Below are 19,060 nucleotides of genomic sequence, written 5' to 3'. Positions count from 1 at the left end.
CCCAACATACCACATTTTGTATTTAAAACTTGTTGGCATTGAACGTTAATACCATTTCTAAGCATTAAACAAAAGGAGCAGATTTTTCAGATTTTGTACCATAAATTTACTGTTCCATTTGGAACTGTTACAATGGAAATTTGAAGAAATGGCAAACATGAAAGTTGTTCCTTATTTTGTCTAGTTGAATTTCCTTTTTTGAATCACTCCATTTGGAGTTTTTTAGCTTCAGATATGGTCCAAAACCCACAGCTGGCCGGATTTCCATTCTGCAGAAATTACCATATCTACAGTAACATGAACAGTGACTGCCACTGCCATTTAAGTTAGGTTCTGGCCATAATTTGGGGTAGGTTTCTTCATGAAAGTTGTTTATCTATGTCTTAACTTGTTGCTGTAAAAATTTCAGGTCAATTGACCAAATCTACAGTGAGTTATGGCCACTGTTCATTTGGTCAATTCTGCAGGGGCTGTTGCAGTGTGTCCGGATTGGGGCCAAGTTTTGGTCATCTTGCTTTGGTCTTTTGGACATAGTTTCTTCAGCAAAAATGTGCCATTATAAGCCTAGTTTCATGTCCAATTGGCCAAACATCAATTGGACCTACACAGCCAAAGTTATGGCTGTGCAAGTGGACTGAAATTTCAGTCACTCTGCTGCACTAACAAGGCAGCCTACACATTCACTTGGCTATACTATTTTTCAGTCCAATTCATGGTCAACATACCTAAAATGGTCACTAATTGACCCTTATAATGTTCTTTCACAATTTCATAAGCTAAATCCAAGTTTCACTTCTCAAAACCCTAATGTCCAATTTAAATTACCCATAAACCTCAATTAGCACACTAGTTCAACATCCATGCATATTCATACCTTAAACATCATTTCTATCCATTCTAAATTCATTAAAACAATCAACCTCATCCTTCCTTAGGGCTGCCAAAAATTGAAGATGCCCTAACACATACAATTTACTTCAAATTCTTACAATTTCATAACTTAAAATGATGCTCTAACAAGGATTAAAGGAGTGAGAGTGAAAGGATAGAAGCACTAACCTCACTTAGGAGCTTTTCAAAAGCTCAAATTCTTCACTTTCTTCTCTTCTTCTTACTATCAATCTTCTTCTCAAGGTGAAATAATTAATTTTTGTACTTAGAGGGTAGGGAAATATGGTGGAAATGATGGAAATCTAAAGCTTGAAAAAGCTTTAATGGAGGGTGGCTATGGGACTAGGGTTTCGGCTGCATGAGGAAGGAGGGGTGGCTGCTGCAATTTTTGGTTATTTAGTCTTCATTTAGTCTCTTTATTAGTTAGTCAATTGATGGCTTAATTGTGATTGGTCAAAATTTTCTTAATGACATCACCATGATGTCATAAATAAGCTTTTTTCTTCATTTTCTTTCCTTTCCTCCACTACTCATTTTCAATTTAATTTCTAGTAATGTTTCTTCATATTTTATGTCATATTAATTATTTACTCAACTGGACAAGTCGGCCAAAAATCACCTCTGAAGGCGAAATGACCAAAATGCCCTCCGTTTAGCTTAACGGGTCAAAATTGTCTGTACCGATTGAAAAATTTTTCTAGGTATTTTCTTGGCATTCTAAGGCCATGGGAACCTCAATAACCCTTCTCTGGAGTCCCAAAAATTATTTTATAATTTTTCCCTCGGGTCTAGGGCTCCTCGTTGTAAGAACCGCAACTTCCCTCTGGTTACCCATCGCTAGGGCACCGGCTCGTTTAACTTGGTTGTATTTTATTTCAAAAATTTTTACTAAATTTTTCTTATTAATATTTGAGTTAATTATGATTCCCGACTTTAGTTTAAATATTTTTCCGGACGTTCTAGCTGTCCGGACCAACACCGATCACCGGAACAGTAGAATGTACGGAGTTGGTACAGGGAGGGTGTTATAGAAGCTTTTTTGCTCTTTTCATGTAGCAGTGCTAATGGCTTCTTTGCGAAGCTTCTGCCATCCTTCACTTGTCCCAACGAACCTCCACTGGCAGTGGAACATGGACTTCAAGGCGATGGAGAGAAATGGAGAACAACCCAGGTTGTTCTAAAGTCTTCCAGTGGCTATTTTCCCATGCGCTAGCCAATTTTTGGTGTTTCTAGACCATTCTGCCAGGCGCTAGATTCCCTAGCCAACTCTAGAACTCTCTATGCTTTATTGCTGCAAGTTACCCTAATTGGCCTAGCAGGTGCTAGAAGTATAAAAGCTTCTAGATTCTGTTGCAGATCTCCAGCATTTGAACCTCATTTTGCCTGGCATTTCACAAGTGTCTTGTAAGCCTAACTTGCTAGTCTTGTCCTTACCTGTCTTGTGTTAGCATAACGTGCCCAGCATGCTTAATTACCCTGCAACACTAACCAACTAAACCTTGCTAGCATGTTGTCCTGCCAACATTGCACTATTTCCCCTTTTTCCTGCAGGCCTACCTTAATCCTAACCTCGCTTGGTAGCAAATTTGCAGCGAAAATTTAGACTTCTATGTTAGGCAATATTTATGGGGTTACAATTAAGGGTCTTCGGTTCCAGTTCAGTTCGGGATTTGCCTAGGAACCAGAATTGAACTGGAATTTCAAAATTTGGATACGGTTCCGGTTCGATTCTTTATTGTTTCGATTTCAGTTCAGTACAGTTCTCGGTTCTTCGATTTCGATTCGGTTTGGTACAATTCCAGTTCGGTTCTCGATTTTTAAAATAATTTTATGTAATTATTTCCTTAAAAAGACATACTTGAATTAGTATTTAAGTTTTTAATTGAGTTATTAATATATAATATATCATATAATATATCTTTTAGCTATACATAAATTATATAATCTTTAATTACAAGGTGCATATAAAACTTAGGATTAAATATATTATATAATATAATAGTATATCATATAATATACATTTTAACTATTTATTAATCATATAATATTTAACTATAAGATACAAATATAATTATGAATTAATATATATATATATATATATATATATATATATTAATATAAGATAATAGTATATTTATAATTAAGAATGATAAGGTAATTTAATATATTTATAACGAAAATTATTAAGAAAATATAGAAAAATGAAATATAATATTAAGTTGTATTTAGTTCATAATTTTATATACATACATAAGTATATATAATTATATTGAAAATATATAATACATCTAAAAAAAACATAGAAAAGCATATATATAAATTTGATTCTTGGTTCGGTTCTGGCTCGGTACGGTTTCGGTTTGATTTCAAAACGGTTCCGGTTCAATTTCGGTACAGTTCCGATTCGATTTTTAATGAAGAATCAGAACCGAACCAAAGTATCAAAATAAATTCAGTTTGGTACGGTTCCTATCGGTTCGATACGGTTCTTTAGTTTGGTTCCCCCAAGAACCGTGCACAGCCCTAGTTACAATAGTCATGTAAGCAATGCATGGCAAGTTAAAAAGCCAAACTTGCACTACCTGAGAATTTCCAGTTTAACTAAATTTGTTTGCATCTTAAACTAAGGACTAGGTTATTATGTTAATTCCTAAAATACTTCTGGCATGTAATAACTACGTAAAGTGAATTTTAATAACATGAGAACACTATAAAGAACATCCAAGAATATTTTCGTAATTTCCAAAGCATAAAACCTAATTGATTAAGCTATAAAAGAAGTTAGGAACTTAACTTCAACTGAAGAATTGAACTACTAGACCTAGATTAGGATTGCTATAGAACTTGGATGGGCATTGTGATATTGTCATGGGCCTAAGGCCCTGCGTTGAGTTTACTTTACAAGAAGGATAGATCTAGTTACAAAGGAGACTTTGTCGAATTTCCAATAGGATAATTGAGATAATTATGTGAAGATGCTTAAGTTATTAAAGTTAACAATTGTCCAAGTGTTTAATCAATATTAGTGCATTTGTATAGGTCCTTCCAACTAATAGAGTGGCAACCTTTATAGATTCAATAACAATAAAGGGTTAACTAGTACTATAAGTAGAACTTACTTAACATGTTTTAATTGAATTATTTAAATTGTTTTATTATATTCCATGCACATCCATACATCATGGTAGTCATGTAATTTATTCTAATTATAATTGCATAGTTAATAGTATATGCTAGTAACGCATATCACGAAGGCGTTGCATTATATATATATATATATATATGATGTGTTAGTAGCTATGGATAACCTAATGGTTCCTAATAGGAAAGAAAAGGAAAAAGGAAAAATGCATGCATGCTATATGGATTCACAAACTCCTTGAGGAGAATGGGCATAGTCAAAGATGGGGACATGAGATCTATATGTCTATAATGGAAAAGGGATGTCGAGTAAGGAAATTTAGTGCCTTTGACATCCGAGTACCAAAGGTTACAGGATCCACATCAGGTAAGTCATGACTTTTGTGCATCTAGTGTCCATTATGTGTTATGCTAAGAGAAAGTCTTGAGGAGCTCCCTTAATGGGTTGGACACATGGACTCATGATATGATTATGGGATGGGGGACCTTTGGTGACATAGCTACCTTGTTATGACTTGTTTGTATTATGAAAACATCATGTGAATGTTGCATATTCATATGCTTGAATTAATTGTTTTTATATTATATTTTATTTCCCTAAAGTATGCTTCTACTTACTGAGCCCCTAATTCACTCCCTTTCTCTTTCTTCCCCTTTAGGGATAAATATAAAAGACAGTCAACAAATTTTGGTTAGTTGAGTTCTAGAGGTTATGACCTCAATTTTGCTTAAAGGTATACATACATTTTGTAGAGTTCTATTTTGTAAAGACATGTAAATTTACTATTTTGGCTACTGTGATTTGCCACTCATTATTTTCTAATATAAAAAAATGTAATTACTAATTATATCAAATAAAATATTTATGTAAATTGTATGAGTTTTAGTGAGATTTTGATGTTAATAAGACTTGCTAAGAGTTTTGATGGCCTCATGCCTTCTAATGCTCTATCACCAATAACAGTCCAGATTTGGGCTATTACAATACATAACCATCGTCTTTTTCTTTAAAATTTATGGTGAATAAATTTTTGTTTTATGTAAAATTAATTTTTAATTCTTTAAATAAAAATTAGGAAATATTATAATATTTTAAATGAAAAATAAGAGATTCAAAAATTATTTTTAAATATGATAAAAAAATAATATAATACAAAAATTAAAATATATTTAAGAATTTAAAATTTATGTAATTAATTTTTAGAAAAAAAATGTAGATATAAATTTTTACAAATATAAAAAAGCTTTGAATAATCATCCACATCCTTTTTTAAGGCCTTGTGATCTCAATTCTTTACTTTTTTTTTTTAATTAGTAAAAGGCATCTTTTAACTCTTAAATTTTTATATATTTTTATATAGTCTCTATAATTTTATTTCATCACGTTGCCTCCTAAAATTTTTATTATTTTCTATATCGAGTGTTTAAATTTTTATTATTTTTGACATTAAATCCTTTTCTAATGAATTTATTTAGAAAGCTTTCTAATCTTGTTGCATATGTGCGTATAATTATTCCCCTATTTTTTTATTTTGAAAGAAAGATTTTCTCCACTATGGCTAAGATGTTCAATTTAAAAATGCTTGATTGTTGGAACCTGATATTTATGAAGTTGTTGAAAGCATTTGGGACTTTATGGTGGCTATAGACTTAATCCATAGAATTTTTCATTGCGGTTGATCTCTTTAAAATTGGGGTAAAGGATTGATTAGTAATTTTATGAAATGTATATTAAATGGCTAAATAAAAAATGAATGTGGCTAGATGTGGGAGGAAGACGACTGCTATTGGCTATCACAATCTTAAAGATGAGCTTAAATAGTTGTAGCCAAAGAAGAGAATTTTTGGAAACAAAAATCCAAGGAGTTAGTGATAGTAACACTCATTTTTCTCATGCCCAAGCCTCTTCTCGAAAGAAGACCCATCATCTTAATGCTTTGCAGGACTCAGAAGATAATTGATTCAATGAGAAGGAGGGATTGAGTAATTTAGTCTTGAATTATTTTACTGAGTTAGTTTCTATTGCTAATGGTTAATTTCTAATGCCAATGGTGATTATTAGGAGATTTTAGACTTATTTCCTAGCAGAATCTCTAAGTCTAATAGCAGTTGTTCATTAGCTCCATTTACTGCCGAAGAATTTTGCCAGGTAATTTGCCAAAGGCATCCAAATAAGGCTTCTGGTCTTGATGGCATGAATCTAGTGTTTTATCATAAATTTTGGCCATTAATATTGGTAACGATGCGGTGCATCAGTATCAACAATGGCTCTTACAAGGTGGTCTCTGAAACTCTCTCAATGGCATCATTAGCTTATCCCAAAGAATGAGTCTCCAACCACTTTAAAAGATCTGCTAATTTCCCTCTGTAATGTTTTGTATAAGATTATGGCTAAGGTTATAGCCAATTGGTTGAAAACACTGCTTCCTTCTATTATTTCTCCATCACAATATGCTTTTATCCCTGACATATTGGTTATAAGATAATGTGATGGTAGCTTTTGAAATAATTCATTACATGAAGAGGAAAACTATAGTTAAGCAAGGGGAGATAACTCTCAAAATAGATATTAGTAATGCATATTGTTGGATTAGGAATTTTTTAAGACTTGTTATGTTGAAGCTACAATTTGACTAAAGATGGTTGAATCTTATCATGTCATGTGTCTCTTCTGTTAATTTTTCTTTTCTTTGAATGTTTCTCAGATTGGTCCTATTGTCCCCATAGGAGGGTTAAGGCAAGAAGATCCTCTGGGGAATAGCTAAAGAGAAATCATGAACAACCCTCTTCCCTCACCCTTCTAGCCTCCAACTCGCAAAACCCAACCCCAAATCATCTTCTCCAAAATCCTTAAAACTTCACCCACAACAACAACCAACCTCTAACCCATCCAGAAAAGCCAAATCTACCTTCAGTCTACTTTGAGAACATTCCACTGGGATGGGATGCTAAGTCTCTTTTGAAGTTGTTCTCAAAATTTGAAGAAGTTACTAATATTTTCATCCCACAGAAGTTAAATTACAGAGAAAGGCATTTTGGTTTCATTAGAGTACCTTCCATGTCCCATTTACACTCTTATTGCAGGCTTTGAATGGGCTCTAGATTGGCACATATAAACTGCAAGCTTCCCAATCTAGATATACTAGCAACCATAATAGCTAAAAGACATTTGGCAAATAGGTATCAGAGAACCAGTACCATAATAGGGAACAAAGAGGTTTCTACAGCTACCAGAGTAGAAGAATATCTATCCAGGCTCTAAAGAGCAATCCCAACATAAGAAGGTTTGATATCTGTCTAAGAGCATCACATCAACCTTCTAATGCTGAGTCCTTGTGGGATTGTGGTCGATACAACATTCCTCTTAAAGTTATGGAGAAGAACAATAGCTTGTTATCATGCTCAACTGTTGGTACTTTACTTAATATCCATTTAAGGTCCAGTTTGCAGGAACACTTTATTATAGAAGGGATCTCCACAGCCAAGCTAGCACATATGAGAGGAAATTTAATGCTACTTACATTTGAAAATAAGGAAATCATGGACACTTTTGATAACTAGTTCCTGGTTGAATCAATGGTTTTCTGATGTTAGCCCTTGGGAAAGTTTTCTTACCCCAATGAAACGGTTAACATGCATTAAATTATATGGCGTCCCACTGAATGCATGGTCCACTAATTTTTTTTAATGGATAGCAAACAAGCTTGGAAGTTACATCTTTGCTGACAATGCAACACATGCTAAACACAAAATAGACTTTGCCCGTGTTCTTCTAATCACAGACTCTTCCCATTGGATAAACAAGAACATGGTAGTAGACATCGATGACATTCACTTTCATATCCTTGCTACTGAAGAATCTCATCTTGGACTCCCCAAGCAACCCTTACTGTCCTAGCAGTCCCTAAGCTGGATGGAGCCTGCAAGCAAGGATGGCAATGAATCTCTCCACTCACACACACCAGCTGAGCCATCGGAAGAGTTAACCATTGACAAAGTGAAACATGGCTGTAGACCCTTATTTTGTGATGAGTATGTGTATTGAGGTCTTGGGAATCCCGATGATGAAAAATTATATGACTGTAAGATGTAATTGGAGGCATGGAGCTGAATTATTAATTCCGTGGCATGATCTTGAAAAAAAAAAAATAATAATAAAGTTTTGAGGAAATTAATTTAATTAAATTTAAATAAAATTTTATTTTGTTTAAATTTAATATGGGTAGTTCTTAAATGGATCTAATTAAGTTTAATTGGGCTCCATGGGCCTAAGAAAACCTAGTTAGAAATTTTAAATGGGACCCATTTAATTATTTTCTGAAAATTAAAATAACAAAATATCTCTCTCCTCCTTGGCCCCACTTTCTTCCTCACTCCCTATTGGTGTCACCCCCTTTTCCTCTCTTCCTATTGGTTAGAACACCTCACCCATATTCCAGTCTCATCCAAATTCATCAATCCTAGTCATTTAAGTTATCTGAACTTTATCAAACTAGGACTCCAAACCCTACCACACATCTTCCTCACTCCCTATTGGTGTCTTCCATTTTTTCCTGTCTTACTATTGGTTGAAACACCTCACCCATATCCCAGTCTTATTCGAATTCTGCAATCATAGTTGTTTAAGTCATCTAAACTTTATCACCCTAAGACTCCAAACTCTATCACAACTCTCTTCCAAAACCCTATAAATGCCCTACTAGAGAAGGGAAGAAGATGATGGGGAGGAAAGAGGAAGAGAAAATTCAGAGCTATAAGAAATTTAGAGATATTCAAGACTCTTTGAGTTCTTCCTTATTTTTTCTTTTCTTCAAGAAGATTTTCATAAAAGATTTCTGAAAGGTCAATTTTTATTGTTTTCTTTTCAAGATCTATGCCACACAATATTCTAATTCTATGCTCCTTGTCTTCAATTTATTTTATATGTTCATATAGATCATGTAATCATGTTTAATTTGAAGGGATACACAACTCTGCACATATTTAGTTTTTGTCTCTCGTACTTCTATTATTTTTCTTTGTTTTCTTTATTTTTTATTACAAACAAAAATTGGTAAGTAGCCCTAAGGTAAGTACCAAAGAGGGCATTTGCGCAGAGCTTATATGGAGCTAAACGGGAGTAAGCCAGGGATATCATTGCCATACTAGAAGAGAATACCATTTTTTAAGGGTAGCTTGCCCCAATGGCAACTGCATTTACCAACAGGTAAGTAACTCTAAACTTATCGAATAACCATTGGCATGAAATTGTAGTAATAATAGAACTTTTATTTGGTAAATTAAAATTAACTTTATTTTTAATTTAACTGACTTTTGCATGTAATTAATTTAAATAAATACTTTGTAAATTAAAATTAATCTTGTTTGTAAATTAAACTAACATTGGCATGTAAATAAATTTAATTTAATACTTGGTAATTGTAAAATGAATTTGCATGTTAGAAATCTTTATTAGGTTGTGATTGTTTGGGCCTTATGTTATATTAGAATAAATTACACATGTACATAATTAACTTAGTTCAATTATCCTTAGGGTAACTTGGTGAAAATTAATTAATTAGGTTAAATAGAAACATAGGGTTATTTGAAATTGAATTTGTTTGTAAATTAAATTCTCAATAATAAATTAATTTTAGTCATCTAGTAAATATCATTTAAATAATTAGCAACCCCATAGATAGGAATTACTTGTGCATGAAAATTGTGTGTAAACAATAACCCTTTTGTGAATTACTTGCGTGTGTAGGATTAGAATTGCATTTTTTAGGATAAAGTTAAATAAAGGAATAATAAACAAGACTTCTAGAAACATTAGTAGAGGACTAGCACTCGAATCAACGAGGTTAGACCAGGCGTAAGGGGTGCCTAACACCTTCCCCTTATGTACCCACTATCCCGAACCTAGACATTGGGCTATGGTAATGACGATTGTGGAAACTTTGCAATGAGTAAGTTGCCATCCATGACCCTCGGAAGAAACACTGAATATGTCCCGGTTATTACCTGGGTGGTGACTCCTGTCTATCTATGCCTTCGTGGCATAAATCCTTAGTACCGTGGTAGTGTTATGGGAAGACGGTACTTACCAGTGGTTTGATTCTATTAGGATTGTATGAAGTGCATGTCTAGGAAATGCTGTCTAAGGAGGTGGTACTTAAGTGAGACCATTGTGACTCCACCATCTTTCCTGGGCATTACCTGGTGTATTTTATATAATTCTAATGGATGATATTTCGCCTCACGCCCCCCCCCCCCCCCTCCTCTCCTACAGTTTGGCGACTCCAATGGGGACTAAATGGATAGTTACTCCAACATGTTTCTATTAGTCTAATATTATTCCTTTGTTAAACTTTTTGCATTGCACTACACTATCACACGGATCACCCTTACCCTTTTAGCCTCATTAGTACTAGCCAAGGAGACCATGGTTCTACTCAAGCTATGACGAATTGGTGAATGCTAGCACCCCATGCCCGTACCTATCAGTATATAAAAGAGCCACAGCTCCGGCCGTTGTGCTTAATGGACAAGCTCTCGCATGGGTGACCTTTTTCCTACCCAATGAAGACCATGAGCTATAGATTTCAACCCTAGGTACCCCGTAGATTTTTGTTGTGCTGGATTTATAATCTTACTATTTAAACCATAAGTTCTAGTGGTAGTTGAGATGAACCTAGGCCTATGCATAAACCCAATGTGTGTATAGGCCCAAGTCCATTTCAAAACCCATGTTAAGCAAGAGGATGCTTATTTATGGTTAAACTTTAAGGATATAAATCCTTTGTTTATGAGGGAAGGATCATCTTGGACCACCCCCTGTTGGTGTGTCCAGTGTACCATAGCCTAGGAAAGAATTTTTTTTTACCCTGCACGTGAGAGTTGAAGGTATAAGGGGGCGAAGATTCAGTTCTAGAGATTTTTTTTTTTTTTTCGGTTTTGATTCAGTCTTTGGTCCAATTTTAGTTCAGTTTATATGGTCTAGTTTTGGTTCAATTTTTGTTCTATTGGTATGGTTTGGTTTAGGTTTTGTAAAAGTAAAGGAAAAAAAAAAAGAAAAAAATGGTCCATTCATGCATTGCATTTATGTACATAGCATACTTAGGTTAACCTTTAAATCTTTTTTCTTTTTTTGAGCAAACATAACCTCGAAATACACCAAAGAGACTTCCAATCAGGTCACTTGGGTTAGGGAAGGGAAGAGACTAGTAAGGATTTCACCTGCACTACTTAGGATGAAAGAAACTATGGCCGTGCTTGATGAAATATTGAACACCAAGATGTTTGAGCTAGAAGAGACAATTGTGGTCAACTTTAGAAAGAGGGCCCGAGGTAGGCCAATTAAGTGGCATTAAAGTTATTGAGGTTCAAATTGTGTCTCACACCCCAAGGAGATTTTTTCCAATTCAGCCAACCCTTATCTGAAGTTTTGGAGCGTCTCAAAGTGCAAGACCTCCTGTAGCTCTTAGCACCTAGACCACTACCAAATCCACTCCCACCTAGCTATGATATCAACCAATGTTCCCGGTTCTACCAAGCCCACAGTCATGACACCGACTGATGCTTTCAACTTAAGCATGATATCTAAGATCTAATTGATGCCAAAAGGATAATTGACCCAAAAAATTAACCCAAAAGCCCCATGCCTAGCCAAAATTTCTACCTACACCAAGTCTCTACATGATCTCCATCACCCCAAATAACCCTAACAGAATTATTGACTTTATCCAACCCATCCAAAAGCCCAATGAACTTATCCAACCCATCTAAAAGCCCAGTGAACCTATCCAACCCATCCAAAAGCCCAATAAACCTCAGTCTATAATGGTTGTTGACATTTGTGATAATTCTAGCTATGATGAGGGTCCTTTGAATGTCTGGACTGATTCTAATGAGGAGATAGTTGCATTACAACTAGATGGTTCAGTTCCACTAGTGTCTGATTTTCAAGTTATTGGGATCCATGAAAACTAGATGGATCTAAAAGTGGCTACTATGAAGAAAGGTATGAAGTTTTTTTCTAGCATGGGCCTAGGAAAAAGTATAGATGGCCTGGTGATTTTTCTTGAGATGAGGGGGCAAATCACGAGTCATGGTTTGGGCTATAAGCCAACAGAAGAGGAAGAAGAACCAAAGCCTCTTAAGTTCTTGAAAAATGGGGCAATTAGCTTGACATATGATTAAGGGTTATCACATGTGAAAGAATTAGAGCAGAAAATTAGCACCATTGATCTAAAGACTGCCTGGAAGCTAGGCACCTAAAGTTGCACTCCTAAGTTTGAGTTTGTCTTTTGTAATGCTCACAGTAGTGATACTGATGTTTCCAATTCTGATGTACTTGATAAAGATTTTGAGGCAAAGATCAATAACATAACCAGTCCTTTTACTTACTTTTTTTATGTTTATTCTAATAGGCATATGCATGGCATTCATAATCATTTAGAATTTATTTCTATTAATGCATCAAAATCAATCTCTATTAATTTGGGTATACCAAATAATCCTAAAGACATTAAGTTAGCTGAAGATTTAACCCAAGAAGAAAGAGATAAATTTATAGCCTTGTTAGCAAAGTACCAAGAAGCACATGCCTCGAGCTTAAAATCAGATGGCTGATTCCCAAGCCACGCTAGTGTCCCCATAGGAAAAAAGTGATCAAAAGTTGACTTAGCTAGTTATCCTAATGAGGAGTAAAATTTCATGCTATGAAGGATTAATAGTAGCACATGTGGACCTAGAGGGAGAAGGAAAATGATATGAAGACATAAGGAGGTCTCTAGAAGTGAGAGAATACTCGCAATAAGCCTACAAAAGAGATAGAGCAATAATTCATAGATTAGCCACTCAACTTACTTTAGCTGGGGGGCAATTCTATAATCTCTTATTTGTGATAGAAAAATAGGCTGAGCAAATAATGAAAGAAATACATGCAGGAATGTGTGGTCCCCATATGAATGGAAAGATTCTAGTTGGGAAAAAAATGTTCAAAACATATAAGGATAGGCCTGAAAAACTCCTTTATGTTCTTTAAGGTTATAATAGTACTGCAAAGACATCCATGGGGGCAACCTCATTCTCTTTAGTGTATGGGACTAAAGCAGTGTTATCCATTAAGCAAGAGGTCAAATCCTTAAGAGTGATGCTAGAAGCTAAGATCCTAAAAAATGAGTGGGCCTAGAAGAGATATGAAGAACTAGCTTTGATTGATGAAAAGAGGATGTGAGCCTTGTATCGTATACAGGCTTATCAAAGGAAGATAGTTAGAGCCTTTAATAAGAAGGTGAAGCCAAGAAAGATCAAAGAGGGAGACATGGTTTTGAAACAAGCTCGGCCCATCGCTTTTGATTTAAGAGGAAAGTTTACCCAAGCTAGGATGGTCCATACATAGTCAACAAGATCTTACCACAGTAAGAATATCAGACCTAGATGGAAATGAATTTCAAGAACTAGTCAATTTAGACAGGCCCAAATGGTACTTTGTGTGAGATAGGCCCGCTAAACTGAAAACCTGCAAAAGGCGGTCTAGGCAAAAGTGAGGGTCAAAGAAAAAAGAACGAAAGAAAAAAAAATGAAAAGAAAAAAAAAAGAAGAAAAGAAAGGAAAAAATGCTAGATTGAAAACCTACAAAAGGCGGTCTAGGCAAAAGGAGAGATGAGAGAAGATCTAGATGGAAAACCTGAAAAGGCCATTCGGCAGGTTATAAAGCTTATTTATAACTTTGAAAGGTTAGAAATTTGGCAAAACTAAATGTAAGAGGGAGTAATGGTGTACCTGAATAAATAAAGAAGTTTTTTATTGCATTAACTAGGAATGGATTTTATTTAATTATGATTGTGAATGTTTGTGTCTTGAGAGATACATCAAATGATTAAGTACTTGAACTGCAATGTTTTGATTTAATCTATGTCTTCTCAGTATGACAAGATAGGTGCTTGATATGGATGCCCTGGCAATTGTCCAATTTAAAAAAAAAAAAAGGAGGAAAAAAAAAGAGCTCGCTAGGTGGAAAACCCAAAAGGGCCGCTTAGGCAAAAATTAGAGCAAACCCACTGAGATGAAAACTTGAAAGAGCATTTCAGGCAAAAGTTAGGGCACAAAGAATTGAGTTTATGAAAGAGAAATGAGTCAAGGCAGAAATCATGGGGGGAGAGAAGAAAAAAAAAATTAGAGGGAAATTGTATTGTGACTTTAAGGAAGTCTTTTTTGGTGAATGGTTTTTCTCAAAAATTTTGAGGTTATAAGAAAGTTTTTGCAAAAAGAGGTCCCCCAGAGGACTAAATTTTTTTAGAATCTTTAACAAAATCAGCATGCCCATGATAGGAAGTAGCATACAGGAAGCATAAAAATCAGAGAGAATTTTGAGACTCAGTCATCCTAATTTTTTTTTCAAATCATGAATTAGATATTTTGGAAAGTCCTTAGACGTTGTTTAGGGCGCACGACATAGTTGTGTAAGGCATAGAAGAACATGCATCAACATGTCACCTATAGGTGTGTAAGGCATAGAATAACATGCATCACCACAGTTTCAAGTGTCGAACTACGAGGGGGTCTGATTCTTCCTCAGGATAGCGAGGGGGATACATAGGTAATTTAGGACCGCAGTCCTAAATATGAACCCACAACATTTCATGACAAATATTTTTTGGTAAGTCCTTAGACGTTGTTTAGGGCATATGGCATAGTTGTGTAAGGCGTAGAAGAACACGCATCAACATGTCACCTGTAGGTGTGTAAGGCGTAGAAGAACATGCATCACCACAGTTTCAAGTGTCGAACTACAAGTGGGTCTGATTCTTCCTCGGGATAATGAGGGGGATACGTAGGTAGTTTAGGACTGCGGTTCTAAATACGAATCCACAACATTTCAAATCACACAGTTGCCATTATCATGAGACCGTAGCTAGTCTCATGATGCAGAGTGTATCGACAGAGCAAGATGCACTCAATTTTCACATGATACAGTTATCACTGTTATGAGACCGTAGCTAGTCTCATGACGCAGAGTGTATCGACAGAGTAAGATACACTCATTTTTCACATGACACAGTTATTACTGTTATGAGACCGTAGCTAGTCTCATAACATAGAGTATGTCAACCGAGCAAGATATACTTGATCCTCATAGCCAATGTTTCATAGTTATTAGAAATTTGAGTTTCACTATGACGAAACTTGAGCAATGCTTTCGCATTGATTTCAACTTTCGCCAAAGTGGGGGGCAAACTGTAGACCCTTATTTTGTGATGAGTATGTGTATTGAGGCTGTGGGAAACCCGATGATGAAAAATTATATGACTGTAAGATGTAATTGGAGGCATGGAGCTGAATTATTAATTCCGTGGCATGATCTTGAAAAAAAAAATAATAATAAAGTTTTGAGGAAATTAATTTAATTAAATTTAAATAAAATTTTATTTTGTTTAAATTTAATATGGGTAGTTCTTAAATGGATCTAATTAAGTTTAATTGGGCTCCATGGGCCTAAGAAAACCTAGTTAGGAATTTTAAATGGGACCCATTTAATTATTTTCTGAAAATTAAAATAACAAAATATCTTTCTCCTCCTTGGCCCCACTTTCTTCCTCACTCCCTATTGGTGTCACCCCCTTTTCCTCTCTTCCTATTGGTTAGAACACCTCACCCATATTCCAGTCTCATCCAAATTCATCAATCCTAGTCTTTAAGTTATCTGAACTTTATCAAACTAGGACTCCAAACCCTACCACACATCTTCCTCACTCCCTATTGGTGCCTTCCATTTTTTCCTGTCTTACTATTGGTTGAAACACCTCACCCATATCCCAGTCTTATTCGAATTCTATAATCATAGTTGTTTAAGTCATCTAAACTTTATCACCCTAAGACTCCAAACTCTATCACAACTCTCTTCCAAAACCCTATAAATACCCTACTAGAGAAGGGAAGAAGATGATGGGAAGGAAAGAGGAAGAGAAAATTCAGAGCTATAAGAAATTTAGAGATATTCAAGACTCTTTGAGTTCTTCCTTATTTTTTCTTTTCTTCAAGAAGATTTTCATACAATGTAACACCCCTATTTGTGTAGCCTGGTATATTTCACTGTTCCGGTGACTGGTGTCGGTCCGGACAATTAAGGGGATTAGAACCATATTTAAGACAATTAGAGAAACCATAAACACAAATAATTAGTAATGTTCAATTAGTTAAGTATAAATAAGAAAAACAGAACATAAGAAGTTAAACGAGCCGAGAGTCACAGCGATGGGTGACCTCTTCGGGAATGACTGCGAAGTCGTTTTAAACTCAAATTTTGAATCGTAAAATGTGACGCTGCGGTCCTTAGGACCCTTATGAACACAGTGGGAAAGAGAAAATCACGAAAAAAGAATTGTTAAGACAGTCAAATAATTAGGTCAGGGAGCCGAAAGAAATATGGAATTATTTGCAAACCGGGATGAACCGGCGAGGGGCAATTTGGTCAATTGACCCCGAGAGCTAACTCCTGACCTAACTGTCAAATAAAATAGGAGAAAAGAAAATTTCAGAATCGAGAATTAAATTAAAGAACTAAAAAAAAATAAAAAAAAAAAGAAAAATGAAAAAGTAAAAAGGTGATGACATCATGCATGACATCATGCATGATGCCATAAGTGTATAATTAATAAATTAATTAATTTGATTTTTTTTGGGGTCTTCCATAAGCCAAAATAGATAAAAGAAAAGAAAAGAAAAAAAAAACCTCTTCTTATTCCATTATTGTCGCCTCACCTCTCCCTCTCAATTCCCTCACTTTGTTCCACCATTGTTAAGGGAAAGGAAGCTTAAATTTCTTCATTCAACCTTCACAAATCCCCTAAAAACCTCACTAGAGCTTGTTATTGCTACTTAAGAATAAGATTACAAAAAGAAAGAAGAACAAAAGATAGAGATTTGAAGATTTAAGGAAGGTTAGTGTGCTAACTTACAATTTATTACCTTAAATGCATATTTAGTTGTTGAAATGAGCTTAGAAACTAATGAAATAAAATAAAAATATGGGGGGAGGACCAAACTGAATTTTCATCCAGCCTATGTAGGGGTGATTATTGCATGAGTTTGATTGAGTAAAATATGATAGAAAGCTTGAATAAGTTGAGGAATTGTGTTTGTATGGTTGGATTTAGTAAAATGCAATAAATTAAGTGAGTTAGGGTTTTGGGACTTAGAGTTTATGAAACAAAAATGTAAGAAATGAGTAAATGGTGTCTTGGACCTATTGTAAAGTGAAAAATGGTCATTTGTGACCAAATGAGTTATGTTGGAATGGTTGGAAATTAAGTTAAATTCGGAGGGTGTATGGTCATGCTACTGGCAGCATGACCAAGTTAACTTTGAAGGACCAAAAATGAAATTTTACACGTCCAATTGATATGATACCAATTGGGGATGAAAATAGACATAAAATGACACAATTTTCATTTAGGAATCATGCCCAAAAAGTGACTAAAACCTAGTGAACAAATTGACCAAAGTTGGATAAGTGCAGTCTACCACTGTACAAACTGACTAAATGAACAGTATTTATTCATTTGATCATAACTCGAGCCAGGCAGGTCCAAATGATCTGAATTTTACCAGTGGTTAGATGAGATATAGATCTAAAACTTTCATGAAGAACACAAGTCCAAATTCTGCCAGCAACCAAGCCATTTGGCCACCCCAAGTTGGTGACCCAAAACTGCCAGCACCAAAATTTGCCCAGAAAATCTGGGTTGTGTCTAACCCGGCAGCCCTGGTTCAAATGGTCATAACTTGAGCTACAAAACTCCAATTGGGGTGATCCAAAAATGAGAATAAACTTAAGACAATAAGGAACATTTTCTATGTAGGAAATTTTATCAAATTCCAACAGTAGATTGACCAATGGAACAGTACAATTAGGGACACCAAAACTGAAAATTTGACAATTTTGCCAAAAGGACTTAAGCTTTGAGAAAATGACCAAAACCAACAAATTTAATGACCAAAATGTGGTATGTGGGTGAAGTTGGAGTTTCCATACCTATTAAGCCTTAAAAAGTCAACAATTTGACTTGAATAGTGTAGTGAATAGTAACCCAAAACACAAAAACTTCGAGAACATCAAAATTAGCACATTAAAGCTAGGTAAAAATGAAGTGAAATTTATTTTTGGATTTATGCTAAGTTATGGTACTGAAACACTGTGAAATTGTGTGTTTCAGGTGAAAAACACTTGGAAGCTCTGAGAGACTGAGTCAAGGTCTAGAGGCGACTCACGTTAGGTCTGTGCACAGTAATTGTTGTTTAAATATATGATTCTTGAAAATTTGATTTTTCTTGAATTAATTACGAATTGTGTTGCCATTTATGATTGTGAATATGACTTTAAAAATTTACCAGATTTCCAATAAATTATTTGAATAAATTGTTTTGAATTGATTTTATGTTCACACTTAGCATGACAGTATCACATTATTCCTCCTCCATTTATGGGGTTGAGATCGTTTATTTTCCTCCCTCTCTGGCTTACCAGTTGAGGTTGAGATCGAATGAGTACTCATTAGCTAGCTAGCCACCTCCCTCATTGATTTCGATTAATGGGGTTGTAGATTGCTTTGTCGTGGTGTACAACACGGCATTGATCGGATATTTTTTGTCATGGCTTAAGTGTATATGATTTTGTCAACACTGTGTTTAATAAATTAGTTGACTAAATAGTGTTATTATGAGCTTTGATATTTGTGAAATGTGATTGGGAAGTATTCAAATTGTGTTTCATCAATGAACGATTTATGTATTGCATTTTAAATTTTTATTGTGCACCACTGAGTATTTTATACTCAGCGATAGCTTATTTTGCTGTCGCAGATAAAAGCAAGGAGAAAGCAGCAGAGTGAGCTGCTATTGAATTGAGGCCTCCACTGATCTTTTTGTACAGGTATTATTTTATACCCTTGTAGTTAATTTTGATGTAAATATAGTAATGTTGTATGTATCAATGTAAGTTGAGCAGTTGTAAATAAATTGTAATCATATTATTTTTGGATTT

This window comes from Hevea brasiliensis, chromosome 14 (genome assembly GCF_030052815.1).
Source record: "Hevea brasiliensis isolate MT/VB/25A 57/8 chromosome 14, ASM3005281v1, whole genome shotgun sequence".
NCBI lineage: Eukaryota > Viridiplantae > Streptophyta > Magnoliopsida > Malpighiales > Euphorbiaceae > Hevea > Hevea brasiliensis.
The sequence above is the reverse complement of the archived record's forward strand: the minus strand, read 5'-3'. Positions refer to the sequence as shown.